The 15,080-nt window shown below is 44.2% G+C and overlaps 1 long non-coding RNA gene across 1 annotated transcript; it reads left to right on the top strand.

Moving 5' to 3' along the window:
* Nucleotides 1–4,652: 4,652 nt before the first annotated feature.
* LOC112547615 (uncharacterized) lies at nucleotides 4,653–11,327 on the top strand. The gene is made up of 3 exons (XR_003091370.2): nucleotides 4,653–4,728; nucleotides 8,637–8,721; nucleotides 10,998–11,327. It is a non-coding gene; the product is annotated as an uncharacterized LOC112547615 (long non-coding RNA).
* Nucleotides 11,328–15,080: the final 3,753 nt, after the last annotated feature.

Raw genomic sequence — 15,080 nt, 5'->3', positions numbered from 1 at the left:
CAAATCAGATTTTAAAACAGAGGAGGGATGGGGGGGAGGAATTTAATGTCTATGAGATAATGATATTAGAAGTGATAATTAGGGAAGCTATCTTTGCAATGGGTAAGATAATTAGCATCTTTGTTAAGGCCCATTCGTAAAGCGTCAAATTTAAGCATGAATGATAGTTCAGAGGCTTCTCTTTGAAGTCTTGTGTTAAAGTCTTTTTGAAGCAGGATACAGGTAGTCAGGTCATTGAGACAATGCCCAGTCTGATTGAAATGGCAAGAAACTGTTTTTGCTTTGTGAAACTGTCTGATATCTGTTTGTACTGTGGTGTCCAGGAAATGGATGTCTCATGGAAAATGGCCCAGGCTGAGAGCAGCCCATGAAAGCTCATCACCTAATAAACCATCTTATTAGTCTTTAAAGTGCTGCATAGTCCTGTCTTTTGTTTCAGCAAGACCAGACTCACGGCTACATCTCTATTACTATTCCTCTACCCAATGGCAGCCCGAGCGGGGAGGGGGAGGCAGAGAGGGATGCTGATTTTTTAGAGATGTGATTTTATAATCTGCCACAACACCCTAATGAAATATTTTAAAAGCCAATTTTAAACTCAGGTCCTGTAGCCTGGCAGAGCAAATTCAGAAACTGACAGCATATACCTGGGGTTTGCAAATGCCTGTTAAATGGTTTCATTACCACTTGAATGGGTCTTTCACAGATTCAATGTGGCAGGCTTTTTCACTTTAAAGTTAATTGGGTTCCCCTCTGGTGGAAACAGAGTCACAGAACAGGGATAGGAAGAGGCAGAGGGGTGGACATTAATTCCAGGGGTGCCCCACATTTTCAGGTGCCTCTGACCTGAGCACCCACTTAGCATGTTTAACAGTGAGTGTGTGCTGCCAGCCTTAGTTCTGTTGGAGCAAATTGGGTATCTTATTTGGTTGCATTTCAGGATAGCGTATTTTGAAATGTGATGTGTCTGCACAGCAGCAAATTTCGAAATAACGTGCTATTTCAAGACATCTCTTAACCCTCATGGAAGAAGGGTCAGAGGGATGCTGAAATAGCACATCTGCTATTTTGAGACCTATCTTGAAATAACGGGCTCATTCAAAAGATGTGGGGTAGCTATTTCGGGATACTTCTGGTATGCCAAAATAGCCCTGCTGTGTAGATGTACCCTCGGAGAGAAGGTGGGGGAGAGGGAGAGCTGAAAGACACAAGTGAAAGCTGAAAAAACAAAAAAGGGAAAAAACAAAAACTGAACATGCAAAAACTTCCCTTTAAAAGTAACAACAACAACAACAACAACAACAAACAAAAAGCAAAAGACAAAAACAAACAAACCAGAAAATTAGGGGAGAAATTAAACCCTTTTGTGTTTTTTTAAAAGCTCTCTTTTTGACACCCCCCCCAACATTCCTTTAAAAACATCAGCTGGGTCTTTTTATGAAGCACGATTATAAACAGTCCCTGCTGTCTGTGTCTCTCCAGAGGTTCATATCATCTCCAGGTTAAACAAGGCCAGCTGCCTGCTCCACTGTACAAAAGCATTTGTCATCAGCTGCCGTTTCACCTGCCTGTACGCAGCCCAGATGCTAGAGCATGCCTTTCTTGAAGCAAAGTGCTTGAGAAAAGTCGAATATCCCAGGGACAGCTTGGGGAGCATGTTCTCTTTCACATGAATTGTAGGCTGTGTCCATACTATGAACTAAGGGCATGACTCCTTTGCTGATGTACACACCCTCCTGCTAGCTCTCTTCATACCCCAGCACAGGTATGAATCACAGTGTGGCTGCAGTAGCAGCAACAGAAGCCATGGCAAGGACAAACCCACCTGAAGCCAGTGGGTACATACCTGGCACAGCACAGCCATACCACCACTCCTGCCACGAGTGCTCCAGAGGCCCCATTGTTTACTGACAGGCTAATTCAGTGGCAGCTTGAGCAAGGATTTATACACAGCCCCGGGGAATGACACCTCTAGCTTATAGTGTCAACAGAGCCCTCATGATGCTGGTCTGGCTGCTTATGAAGCCAGAATTTGTCCCAGGGGCGTTCTGTGCCTGTGTACAGGGAACTAGCTAGGTAATAAAGTGGCAGGAGATGCAGTTCCAAAACAAGTATCTATAAAGACCACCAGACTTTAGGCACACAACAGTGTTTCTGCCCCAGGGCCATAGCCCTTTGAGGCCAGGGATTGCTGGCAGTGGCAGTCTCCGGATGGGGGCACACAATGGAGAGGGGACAGCTGACATCCTGCTAGAGACTGTAGCAAGGAATGTTCCTGGTTTTGCATCCTGGCAGGTAGAACTGCCACTGTGGAGGTACAAAAAACAGGACGTTCCTGAGCTGGGGAAGAGGCAAAAAGAAAGACTCAAAACAGATCCACCCATTTCCCTGGAGCTGATGCCATAGATCAGGGGTGTCCAAACTTTTTTCAAAGAGGGCCAGATTTGATGAAGTGAACATGCGTGAGGGCCGACCATTTTGTCTGACATTCTTTGAACCATTAAAATTAAATGCAAATTAACTATTTTATGCAAAGTTTATTGCAAACGGCATACTTTTCATTTCGTCACATGGATGACAAATCTAAACAGGTGTTAAATCACTCTGCCTTTCATATCTGAAGGCCAGATGAAAAAAAAATCCAGGAAGCTGAAATATATGTCAGGAACATTGTAAAGTACATTACATATTATCAACTTTTAAGTTCAAAAAATATGAACAGGAACATAACACCAACTATACATGTTGTGTCCAAATATATTTATAACTGATTTAGACCAACTGACATTAACTGAGATTTTACAATGTATTCATCTCAATACATATGGATTCGTTGGGAGCCTTAAAAAATAGATATTGCCAAATTACCTGTGGGGCCGTATTAAACCGGAACACGGGCCGCAATTGGCCCGCAGGCCGGACTTTGGACATGCCTGCCATAGATGATCTACCTGCCATCTGAATCTTGATGCTCCACAGCTTCACCCTCCTGCTGCAAAATCCCCGTCACCATCATCAGCTGCCTAGCAGCCAGCCCCATCTTGCATGTCTGAGTCAAAGCACACAATTAGGCGTTTCTCCTTTGAGTCCCTCGCATGAGTCGTCTCTCACACGCCAGTTACTTAGCACTACTTTGGCTTCATTTTCCAAAGTACCACTGATGAAAGGAAACGGTTTAATGTATTTACGTTATTTTCTTCTTCCATTGCTCTGTTTTGTTTGTGTGCTTTTTTTTTTTTTTCTCCCCACTGCCCTGGTAATTGTACCAGCTTAAAGCATCTACATTCCAAATCGTGGGCTTTGTTTATGCAATTACAATATGTCTTAAGAATAATGTGTTTGCCTTTCCTCTTTCCCCCTCTCTGTGTACATACTTTCCAGCGCTCCCAGATTTACTAATTAAAAGCATCCTAATACACGCCCGCCTCACTTTCCTTCTGGGAGACTTCAGCCCTTAGTTGTTTTATTAACGATCTTAGATCAAAGCAGTTAATTTATATTCATGTAAATAACAAAATTCATGGTGTCTCTCAATAAGGAGGCTGAGGCTTCTGCAGAGGCTTTGTATAATGTATCATCTGTGGATGCGTGCATGTGTTTTCACAGCACACTGTGCTCAGAATCAATTAGCTAAATACATTTACTTCTCCTGAAAAGCACTCGGAAGAACATGGAGACAATTTTGGAAGGATAACATTTACATTTTGATTCTGACTGTGTCCTAATATTGCTGTTGTCTTCCAGAGCAGTTATGTTGCTTCTGCTCGTGGGCAAAGGTCAGTGGTTCGAAGGTTCTGCGAGGTTTTTGAAGCCTCCACAAGTTGACAAAAATGATCTGAGCTTCCTCCTCTTTGAAGGAGAGCTCCGATGTGGAATTTCACACGCTTCCTGTCTCCCAGTGGCATCTGACTCTGTGCCTGGCTTTGGGCTAGTGAATAGAATGGATGAAAACCCTTCTACTTTGGAATTGCGCAAAACCCCGCAGTTTCCCCTTGCAGGGGATCCCCGGAGCCATAAGCTTTGATCCATGTCATTCCACCCATCCCGCCTTTACTGGTTGTATGATAAGCTTTGAATTAAGAAATGTTTAAAAGCTCTCTGCAAAAATCAGTCAAATGACTCCGCCTGAATGTCAAAACCAGTTGAAATTTTTTTTTTTTTTTGTCATGCATTTCATAGGGAACATCCGCCTGTTTCCTGAGAGCTGCTTCATTTCTTTAAAGAAACTTTTCAGGAGTCGGAGACTTGCTGTATGTTTAATACAGCTGAGGAGGACACCCTGGTGGGTAAGACATTGGGTGCTGCTGGGCAGGTTATCCTAATTTGGATGAAGTTGTAATGAGTCCAAGGATTGAAAGTCTCCCTGGGACAAAGGATCAGGCCCATCAGTGTGAACTGAGGATTTAGATTAGTGGTGGGAGACCCACTGGAATTCCATTTGGGGCCCACGGACCTCCTGACTGCCCCCTCCCCCATGAACCTTGCACACTGGAGCCCCACACTTCCTACACATCCCCCTTCCCTCCCAGCACTTTTGGAGTGCACCAGTCACCTGATTGGCACTCCGTCCCGTCTCCTCCCCCTCCCTGCTAGAGCTGGAATGCCATGAAATCAGCTGATTCGCAGTGTTCCAATAATGGGAGGGAGGGAGGGAGAGAAGCAGGAATGGAGCATGAATCAGGCAATTTGTGAGCTCTGAAAGTGCTGGCAGGGAGTGGGGAGGAACAGGTAAGTGTGTGTTGTATCATGCAAGCAAGGTAGTAACAAACTTCAACAGGCCTTTATTTACCAAAGATGAAACCTCCTTACAAAGCTGCTGCTGCTCCCCTCTGTAGCTCTCACTCAGGCCCATCTCCTCCCCCCTCCTTCCTGTTTCTTGTGCTTCCAGATTCCCAACAGCCAGTGCTCCCAGTTCTAATTATTACAAGCAGCATCTAAAACAGCTCAGTGTGGGGTTCCGGTACCCCTGTGCACATGAGGTATGTGGGGGAGGGGCATAGCCAGGGAGGTCGTGGGGACACAGGTGGAACCCCGGTGGGCCACGGGCTGCTGCGGCCCACCTACTGCTTGTGGTTAGCACATTTCGGGCTAGATGAGGGATGGGCAGTTTCCCACCTAACCATTTGGGCATCAGTAAAAGAAGCATGGTGCAACCCCTACTGTTTTCTGCCTGAAAAAGCTTCTTTTGATGAAACATGTAGAATCTAATAAATCTCCCCCTCCTGAGTCTCCCGTTTAATATCGCCAGTTGGAATGTCTTGCAGATCTTGTCACTGTTTGTTAAACTGACATTTATACTGATTTATGCACCGGATAAAATATATTAAAAAAGCAAAAGATTAAAATGGATTCGCCCTAAATGAAACGGATTATGTCTTTGCCGCCCTGTATCAACTTGCCAGAACAATCTGTCTCTGTGTGCTCCGTGGGGGAAGGTAGGAGTAGTTGGCATTTCATTGCAGGGTGATATTTGGAAAGTTAATGTTGACTTTATGCCTGAATCATTGTAGGCAATAATATATAATTAATGCTTTTCTGGACTTTGCCCCCACAATGCTCTCTCTTGCTCTGTCTTTCTCCCCCCCCCCCCCCCCCCCCCCCCCCCCCCCCCCCCCCCCCCCCCCACCCCCCCCCCCCCCCCCCCCCCCCTCTGGATTATCTGCATGATTTCAAGATCTTTCACCATTCTATTCAGGACATGCTGGACCAAATCAAAATACTTCTACAGGTTGGACCTCCCTGGTCCGGCACTGTCGGGACCTGACTGGTCCCGAACGAGAGAATTTGCCAGACCAAAGGATGTCTCCTGCCACCAGCCCCCAAAGCCATTGTCTGCTGCCAGCAGGCTCTCCCAGCAAGCACCCTGCCTTGCAAACCTGGCTGGGCTGCTTGTTCAGCTGCTGTCGGCTCCTGCCATGCAGTTCCAGCCCTGGCCCCACGCTCCCGGAGTCTGCTAGGGGGTTCCAGCCCCATGCTCCTCAGAGCTGCCAGGAGACTTCAGCCCCATGTTGCAACGGGGCTCCAATGCCAGCCTCATACTCCCAGGGACTGCTATGGGGAGTCTGGCTCTGAGCTGCTGTGGGCTGCCGGGGGACTCCGGTCCTGGCCCCATACAGCCAGGGGCTGCCATGGGGCTCCAGCCCATACTGCTGCACTGCCCCCAGCCGGGCTGCCGATCCTGTTGCCCCTGGTTCTGGCTGACCGTCCTGCCCTTGGGCTCCTGGGCTTTCTGGTCCAAGAGTAACCGCAGTCCTTCCAGCCCTCAGATGCTGCCAGACCACAGAGTACCTGTTTCCAGAGGTGCAACCTGTCATAATTATGGTGGTTAGAGAAGAACACTAAGGGGCAGGATGCTGGGGTTCCCCCAAGACCTCTTCCACTTGGGTCCCTGAGAATTCAATTCAGCTCCAATCACCTCACTCAGGTGCCTTTTGTGGGCATACAGCAAAGTTACACTGAGCTGATTTGGATTCAAAAAAACAAACAACTTTTTTTTTCATGGCTGCAATCCTTGAAATTTGGACATGGGCTTTCATGGGCTGGAACTCACTTCGTCAGATGCACGGAAGTACCAGCCCACGAAAGCTTATACCCAAATACATTTCTCAGAGGGGTAGCCGTGTTAGTCTGTAACTTTAAAATCTGTGAGTAGTCCTATGGCACCTTAGGGCTTAGGGCTAAAGCCGAGATAATTGCGTAGCTTAAGTCGAAATAGTTTATTTTGACTTTTGGTGCTGTCTACACAGCAGGAAGTCTGAGTTAGAACACTCTTCCTCCAACTTACTCCTTGTAAAATAAGGGTTACATGAGTTGGAGTAAGAAGTCCTCCAGGTTGACATGATTTTGACATGTTAAAATAACCACTTGTGTGTAGACATAGCCTTAGAGACTAACAAATATATAGGATCATGAGTTTTTGTGTGGGTTTTACCCATGAAAGCTCATGATCCTATATATTTGTTAGTCCCTAAGGTGCCAGAGGGGTACTTCAAATAAATGTAAAAACTTAAAAAAACAACAAATAGTCTTGCGGCCCCTTAGAGACTAACAAAAAATGTAGATGGTATCATGAGCTTTCGTGGGCACAATACACTTCTTCAGAAGTTTCCTCTGAAGAAGTGGGTTGTGCCCAGGAAAGCTCAAGATACCATCTACATTTTTTGTTAGTCTTTATGTCTACACTGCAGGCTTCTTGCGCAAGAAGCTTTTTGCAGAAGAGATCTCCCACAAAAACTTCTTGCACAAGAGAGCGTCCACACTGCAAAAGTGCATCGAAAAAGTGATGCGCTATTGCGAATGAGAGCGTCCACACTGCTTTGACGCTCTCTCGAAAGGAAACTCTGATTGCTATTTACAGAATGGCCACCAGCGCACCTAGGCTTTTTCCTTTTGTCTCTTTTTGCGCAAAAAAAACCTGTTCCCCGTCCACACACACCTTTTTGCGCAAGAGCTCTTGTGCATAAAGGAGTTATTCCTTACAGAAGGAGGAATACCTATACCACAAAATCCCTCTATTCTGTTGATTCACTGTAAATTTTCTTGCACAAAAACGTGCTTGAGGTGTGGACACTCCACAAGTTTTTGCGCAAAAACTTTGCAGTGTAGACCTCGCCTGAGGTGCTGCTAGACAATTTGTTGGGTTTTTTAAGTTTTTCGGGTTACAGACTAATACAGCTAGCCCTCTGAAACTTTCAAATAAATGTGTTAGTCTTTAAGGTACCACAGGACTCCTTGTTGTGAGACTTTTAGAGCATCTTACACAACAAGCTGGATTCCTTAACTCATTCATTGGAAGGAATGTCATTTTCCCTCCTCCCCCACCGCCGCCCGTGCATGAAGAAGGAATGCTGCCTCCTCTGGATAGTTCGAGTGAAGTGTTAGAGTCACGCAACGGCTTTTCCTGATAACTAACCTGACTGTGCCCAGCATGAGAGTCACTGCCTGCTTGTGGTTGTGTTATATTAGTGCTTGCTGCTGATAGCACTGCAGGCAAAACACAGCAAGCCCACTATAGACTGTAGGAAAAGACACTTCTGGCAAGAAACACTCCTCTGATTTCAAATGCTGTCCCCATCACACACACCGACATGTAGGAAAGGGGCTGGGTAAGGACTCACCCAGAGGTGTACTATGGATGTCAGAGCTCCACAGGGGCTCCCAGGACAAGTTAATTTTATAGTAAAGGAAAAAAGAAGGGATTGCTAACGATGGGAGGAGGAGCTATCTTTCTTTGCCCATTCTCATTCAGCCAGCATTCTGCCTTCTGGGAAACCGGGCTGCATGCCAACATCCAGTTACCCTGGGGAGAAGAGCAAGAATAATTGTCAGACTGGTTCTGACCAAGCCCGAAGCAGAAGTACCCAAGTCCCACAGGCAAAGCTTCTCTCCTCATATTTATACACAAGCAGAAAGATGTAGGAGAAGAAAGTTCCTTTCCTTTAAGGACCAGTGTAGCAGACCCAAGTGAGGTGGACTGTTCAGGTAAAAGCCTGGCTTTGAGAGAGAAGGGCTGTTCCAGTGGTTAGCCTATGAGTTGAGGATTTGTGAGACTGCAGTGCAATTCCCTGCTCTGCCACTGACTTTGTGTGTGACCTTGGGCAAGTCATTTAGTGTCCCTCAATTTCCTCAATTAACAGGAATTCCTGACTCCCTCTCCTGTTGTCTTACAACCAGCTGCAATGAACCTAGCCCAGCCCCCATTGCAGGGCATATCTTTTGAAGGTAAGATTTAGGGTGAAATACCCTCCCCTCTCCTGCACAAGTGGAGACCTGTGCGCGTGCACTCACCCACACGCACATGTGCACACACACACACACCTGGTCTGTGTGATGGCAGTGAAATGAAGTGCAGATGGTGTGGTCTTGCGCGGATGCAAGTCATAGGGCAGGATTTCATCCCAGGGTAACAAAGTCGGTGCAATTTTTTAAATTAATTAACAGTCTGGTAGTAGCACCAAAAGGCCCCAGCCGAGATCCCGGGCACATTGTTCTACATACTATGCTTGCAGATAGTACAGAGACTCTGTGTCCCATTGAGCTTATCATCTTCATAGACCGGGCAGGCATGGGGGAGTGGGGAGGAGAGAAATTAAGCATTTATCATGTAGGGATGCAATTATTAAAATAGACACAATATTCCAGGACTGCTCCCATACCAAAGAAGCCTGATAATCCTCTGGCTGTGTGGGTGCCTAAAGCCACTGCTGCCAACAAATGTTCCCTTTAATCTTTTCCATCCATGTGCAGAATAATTATATATGCACCACGGCGTGTATGAATATGCACCACCACTAGAAAAAAAACCCTTAGCTGTGGGCACTCTGCTAATCAATTGGGTGGCATTTGAACCTCTCCTGAGCAGTGGGACCAGGGCACAGCTTACAGGGAACACTGCTTCCAACTCTCACAATTGCATCCTGAGTCTTGTGGAATAAGGTGCTTTTCTAAACGCATTGGAGTCGGTTTATCATCAGAACCTCAGCTTTTATTTTTTAATAAAGAAAAGTCATGAAAATTTGACCTCCCAAAGGCTCAGAAATCAGAAGGGGGAAAAAACCCAGAAACCCAAAGGCTACGTCTACACTGGCATGATTTTCCGGAAATGCTTTTAACGGAAAAGTTTTCCGTTAAAAGCATTTTCGGAAAAGAGCATCTAGATTGGCAGGACGCTTTTCCGCAAAAGCACTTTTTGCGGAAAAGCATCCGCGGCCAATCTAGACGCGCTTTTCCGCAAAAAAGCCCCAATTGCCATTTTCGCGGTCGGGGCTTTTTTGCAGAAAAGAAATCCCTGCTGTCTACACTGGCCATTTTGCGCAAAAGTCTTTCGGAAAAAGACTTTTGCCCGAACGGGAGCAGCATAGTATTTCCGCAAAAGCACTAACAATCTTACATGAGCTCGTCAGTGCTTTTGCAGAAATTCAAGTGGCCAGTGTAGACAGCTGGCAAGTTTTTCCGCAAAAGCAGATGATTTTGCGGAAAAACTTGCCAGTCTAGACATAGCCAAAATGTATTATTTTTCAAAATCTTGTGATTTTAAAGCCAATCACATGATTTTCAGTCTTGACTCGTGATTGTGGACCACCTGGAATTTGCAATACTGCTACTCCCTTAGACTCCTTTGAAAATCGCATTTAAACGCCACTCTCTGTGTTATATGCAGGAAAGGCAGAACTTCAATGAACCTTCACCAAAAATACCTATTGGTAATTGTTGCACTGACTCATTTTTCATGCATTTTCACATAAAAATACTTATTGCAAACTCTGCAGAAAGACTTGAAATTAGAAACTACCATGAATAGAACTGAGCAGCGCATTGTGATTCATTTTATTATTTAAACTAGTTTCTGTCAGTTTAGCAGGGAAATTAAACAAAAGAAGAGCACGGAAAAGAAATATTCCAGCATTCGGAACATTTCAGAAATGATATATACGCAAAAGCTTCATTGCCTTCTGGAAAATTGATTTAATTCTAGTACCCAAACTATGCCACTTAAATTTCAATACTGATAACTAATGGCAAAAAAGAGAAAAGACCAGAAGAAAAGCACTACATAGGAATTAAGAATAACTTTTCACAATGATGACAAAGTATTTTTTTTTTCTAAATCTACTGTATTGTTTCATTTGTTGATGATATGGATACTTTCCCAGTTGCCTGGGGTAGGTAATTCAATGTAACCTATCAGCCATCTGTTCTAATTGGTCATGCTGCCTAGAGAAACATTATAAATATGCAAAGAAGAACCAAAAAAAAATTCACCCTAATGGAATAGCTGGATAACAATAGCTTTAATTTTTTTTCTTTTGTTCATTTGATTTGCGGCAGTGAATGAAGTATTGGAACAACATTGTGAAGAAGTGAAATGAGGCAAATGAAACTTTTAAGCAAAATGTGCCTGTGAAGAATGAATCCACGCTTTTATTTGTGGCTGTTTTATTGTCTCCTGCTAGAGTTTTACAATTTTCCTTTTCATTCCTCTGCATTGTCTTCTGCAGATAGTCTCATTCACGGGTGTACGGATGAAGATCTTGCTTTCGATGGCTTACACAGAAACTGATCAATCACAAGCGAGGCTGTCTTGCTTTCTCCTTGGTTTCCTTCTTGCTGATCATTTACAACTGTAAACAAGACTAGATCTTTTCATGTGCCCATCACTCACTGAAGGAATATCTCATTTAACAGATGGAGCCAGCAAGAGAAATCACTGCCCTAGATTGGCTGCGTGATTTGCTACATTTTATAACAGAATATTGTAGGTCACCACATAGGCACTCTTTGAATCTTGTCAGCAGGATCTCGTATTAACACTGATCTCGTATTAAACATGTTTGAAAGCATTTTCTTGCACTTGTCTTCTGAACAAGATCTTTGAAATTTAGTAGCATCAGGCAGCGTAATTGTGACAGAAGCTCAGGAGTGGTGAAAAGGCACCAAATCTTGCAAATAAAAATGCTCCCAATCAGAAAGAACAGGAAGCTCAATAATTTGCATATCTCCCACCACGTTCTAAATCATGGGTTCCCACACTGGGGGGGGCATGAAGAAATTCCGGGGGGACCCAGCCACACATACCCCCATCAATCCCACCCAAATTTTGCTGCTATTTTTTTGGAAGGGAGGGCATGAGGGTTTCTCAAAAATCAAAAAGGGGGCGTGATGCCAAAAAGTTTGGGAACCACTGTTCTAAATGGAGAGTATTACATACAAAGAAGAGCGCTGACCAGACAACCTTAGAAAAACTGCAATATCCAAAAGGGTTTCATGCTGCAAAACTATATTTTAATATCGAATGTGGGTGTTATTTTACTGTAGTATTTTCCTTGTTTTTCTTTTGGCTAATGGGAGCCGTCCTGTGAAGAACCGATAGGGGTCCCGATTGTAGAAAACAGTTCAGAATTCATTTTAATCATCTTAACTCTCCAGAAAGTGCCATATTGCTGAAGGCGTGCTAGTAATTTTTATTCAGAATTAGCTAAGCAATTAATGTACACTGTTCCATGTTTCTAATATTCATGTGTTTCTGAACATATACACACAGAAGCACACGGATACATATTCCATACGTGTATTAAGAGGGAAGAGCAGACCTTTTCATGTTCTGTACGTTGAGCTGTTCGCTTCATAGCATTGTGAATTAATTTTTTATTTGGTAGATTTTGGCTTATTTACCTTGAGCTGGGCACCCAGCATTGACTATAAGTGGTGCTAACACAAGCGGTCAGACTATATGGTTACAATGGCCCCTTTAGCCTCCGTGATTTATCTAAAATAGCTTGGAAAATGTGAGCAGACCCAGGAGTCCTGGCTCCCACCCCAAAGTGAAGTCTGGCCCCACTAAACTCCATGGCTGTGTCTACATTGGCCACTTATTCCGGAAAATCAGCTGCTTTTCCGGAATAACTTGCCAGCTGTTTACACTGGCCCCTTGAATTTCCGGAAAAGCACTGACAATCTACTGTAAAATCATCAGTGCTTTTCCGGAAAAACTATGCTGCTCCCATTCGGACAAAAGTCCTTTTCCGGAAAACTGTTCCAGAAAAGGGCCAGTGTAGACAACACAGATTTCTTTTCCGCAAAAAAGCCCCAATCGTGAAAATGACGATCGGGGCTTTTTTGCGGAAAAGCGCGTCTAGATTGGCCATGGACGCTTTTCTGGAAAAAGTGCTTTTCCAGAAAAGCATCCTGCCAATGTAGACGCGCTTTTTCCGGAAATACTCATAACGGAAAACTGTTCCATTTTAAGCATTTCCGTAAAAGGATGCCAGTGTAGACGTAGCCCATGAGTGGAATTAGGATTTCCCCCTAATTGGACCAGATTTTCATCTGAGTTATACCAGTGTGCACTCAGAGTGACTCCATTCTCTTCAGCTTTGATGTCAGTGGACTTCCCCTGATACAACTACACAGCCTTGTGTTGACAGGATATGACTTCTCTAATTTTCCCATCCCACAAGGAAAGTGCTTAGGAATCCACTTTTCATGGAGTGGGCCTCCCACCCTGCAATTCGACAACGGGCAAGGCATCTTACTAATAAGGCACAGGAAACTCCATCCATGGGGTGGTCTTTTTCATTCATTTTCTTCTCCATAGTAACAAAACATGATAGATAGCAGCAGGAAGCCCGATGTTTCCAAGAAATCATTTGATCACACTCCGGCATTTTTTTTTTTAATTTACTTTCTCTGTGATATTTTTATAGGGTTTTTAATGTTTGGTTGCAACAGCCCCACCATTAAAAGAGAGAGAAAGGGAAGGAAACGGAAAAGAATACTTAAAATGTTTTAAGGGTTCTCGTCTCTGAAGGAAAATGATCTTACATCATTTTAAACATTTAAAAAATCTCGCTGACTCCAGTGCTTTTGATGATGACTTCAGCAGCTTGCAGAGCAATTTAAGGAAATAAAGAAAGCTGAAAAGTACAATCTATAGTAAAACTACTAGATTATCCCATTTGGGGGAAGGAGCAGCACAGTCGTTCCTGACTTCGGAGAGACGTTATCATTAAATGAGCATTGTGAGTGGAGGAATTTGATGCATAGCTTCAGTACCCAGGATTACTATGGGGGGGGGGGGGTGTCACCGAGAGGTCAGCATTCAGTAGAAAATTGTTGGAAACAAGGATCCAAATTCTTCTCTCGGAGTAGACCCCACAGCACAATTCCAGACATTCTTACGTGTTCTGTGCAGATTTGAAAACTCATGGCATCAGATTAACTCTTGTGCAGAGGAGCTTCTACAAGATCTAGGGAATTCTTATACCCCACTTCAGCCCACAGGGTTAGAAACAAAGTGGTCAAAATGCTAGTGTCAGGCCAACACTCGAACACCCAACAATGTTTAAAGAAAACTCACTGAGCACAGACAAAACCCACCTGGGATGAAATATGCTGGTACCAATAGAAAGTCTCCTGCGTGGAGATTACCTAGTTAGATCAGCCTTTCCTCTTGTTGGAGAACTACAGATATGCTCAAGCAACTTGGAAAACAAGAACATTATTCATTTTTATAAAAATGCTCCTGTTTTCCATTTATTTTTTTTAAGAGAAAACCATCTCTAAGTAGAAGGAATTAAACAGGCTGAGCTAGATGACCCCAGGATGTGCTGGGTCTCATGTAATATCTTGAATGGATTCTTAGGAGTTTTCTTGGCTTCAGTCACTTCAGAATCTTCACCAGGAAAACTGCTTGGAGCTCTATCTAGAGGAATAATTTGTGCTTGTGTAACCCACACACCTACTGGGTGTGGTTCCATGTAGTGTTGCTCAGGCTATGTCTAGACTGCAGACTTCTTTCAGAAGAAGATTTTCCAGAAGAGATCTCCGGAAAAAACTTCTTCTGAAAGAGTGTGTCTCCACAGCAAAAGCACAACAAAAAAGCAATCTGCTTTTTCAAAAGATAGCGTCTATTCAGTGTGGACGCTATCTCGCATTTAAGCTGTGATTACTATGGACAGAATGGCCACCAGGGCACCTGTGCTTTTTCCTCATTCCTCTTCTTTCGAAATAACTCCTTCTTCCCCATCCACACACTCCTTTTTCTGAAAGAGCTCTTTCAGAAAAAGGCTTCTTCTTCACAGAAAGAGGTTTACCAATGTTGGGAAAACCCCTCTGTTCTTTTGATTACTTTTTGAAAGGATGCGATTGCAGTGTGGATGTAAGTGAAGTTTTTTTTGGAAAAACTCTGAAGTATAGACATACCCTCCGACCACTTACAGAGAGAAAGAATGAGTCTTCTCTACAGCCTTAGCTGAGCACCAGCTGCCTTTTAGCTCAAGCGGTACAGGCTCATGCCTGACGTCCCAGGGGTCCTAAGTTCCATTCTGCTGGTTGGCGTTATGTTTGAGCCAGATGGGCTAGATAGCACGGGAGATTTCTGCAACTCATTGTTTCTTCTATTTGTTTGGCACTTGGGTTCCCATGTGCCTGTGGAGCAAAAAGGGCGTGATCGGTGCTGGCAGAATATCTGCAAACTCCTCTCATCATCTGGGGAATACCTCACTGCCACAACGGCAGATGCCAACTCAGGGTGAAGCTGAAGGTGTTAGGTCCATGAACTGGTGTCCTTCAGATTCGATAAC

This window comes from Pelodiscus sinensis, chromosome 25, assembly GCF_049634645.1.
Source record: "Pelodiscus sinensis isolate JC-2024 chromosome 25, ASM4963464v1, whole genome shotgun sequence".
In the NCBI taxonomy this organism is placed as follows: Eukaryota; Metazoa; Chordata; order Testudines; family Trionychidae; genus Pelodiscus; species Pelodiscus sinensis.
Note: the sequence above shows the minus strand (reverse complement) of the source record. Positions and strands in the feature narration are given on the sequence as shown.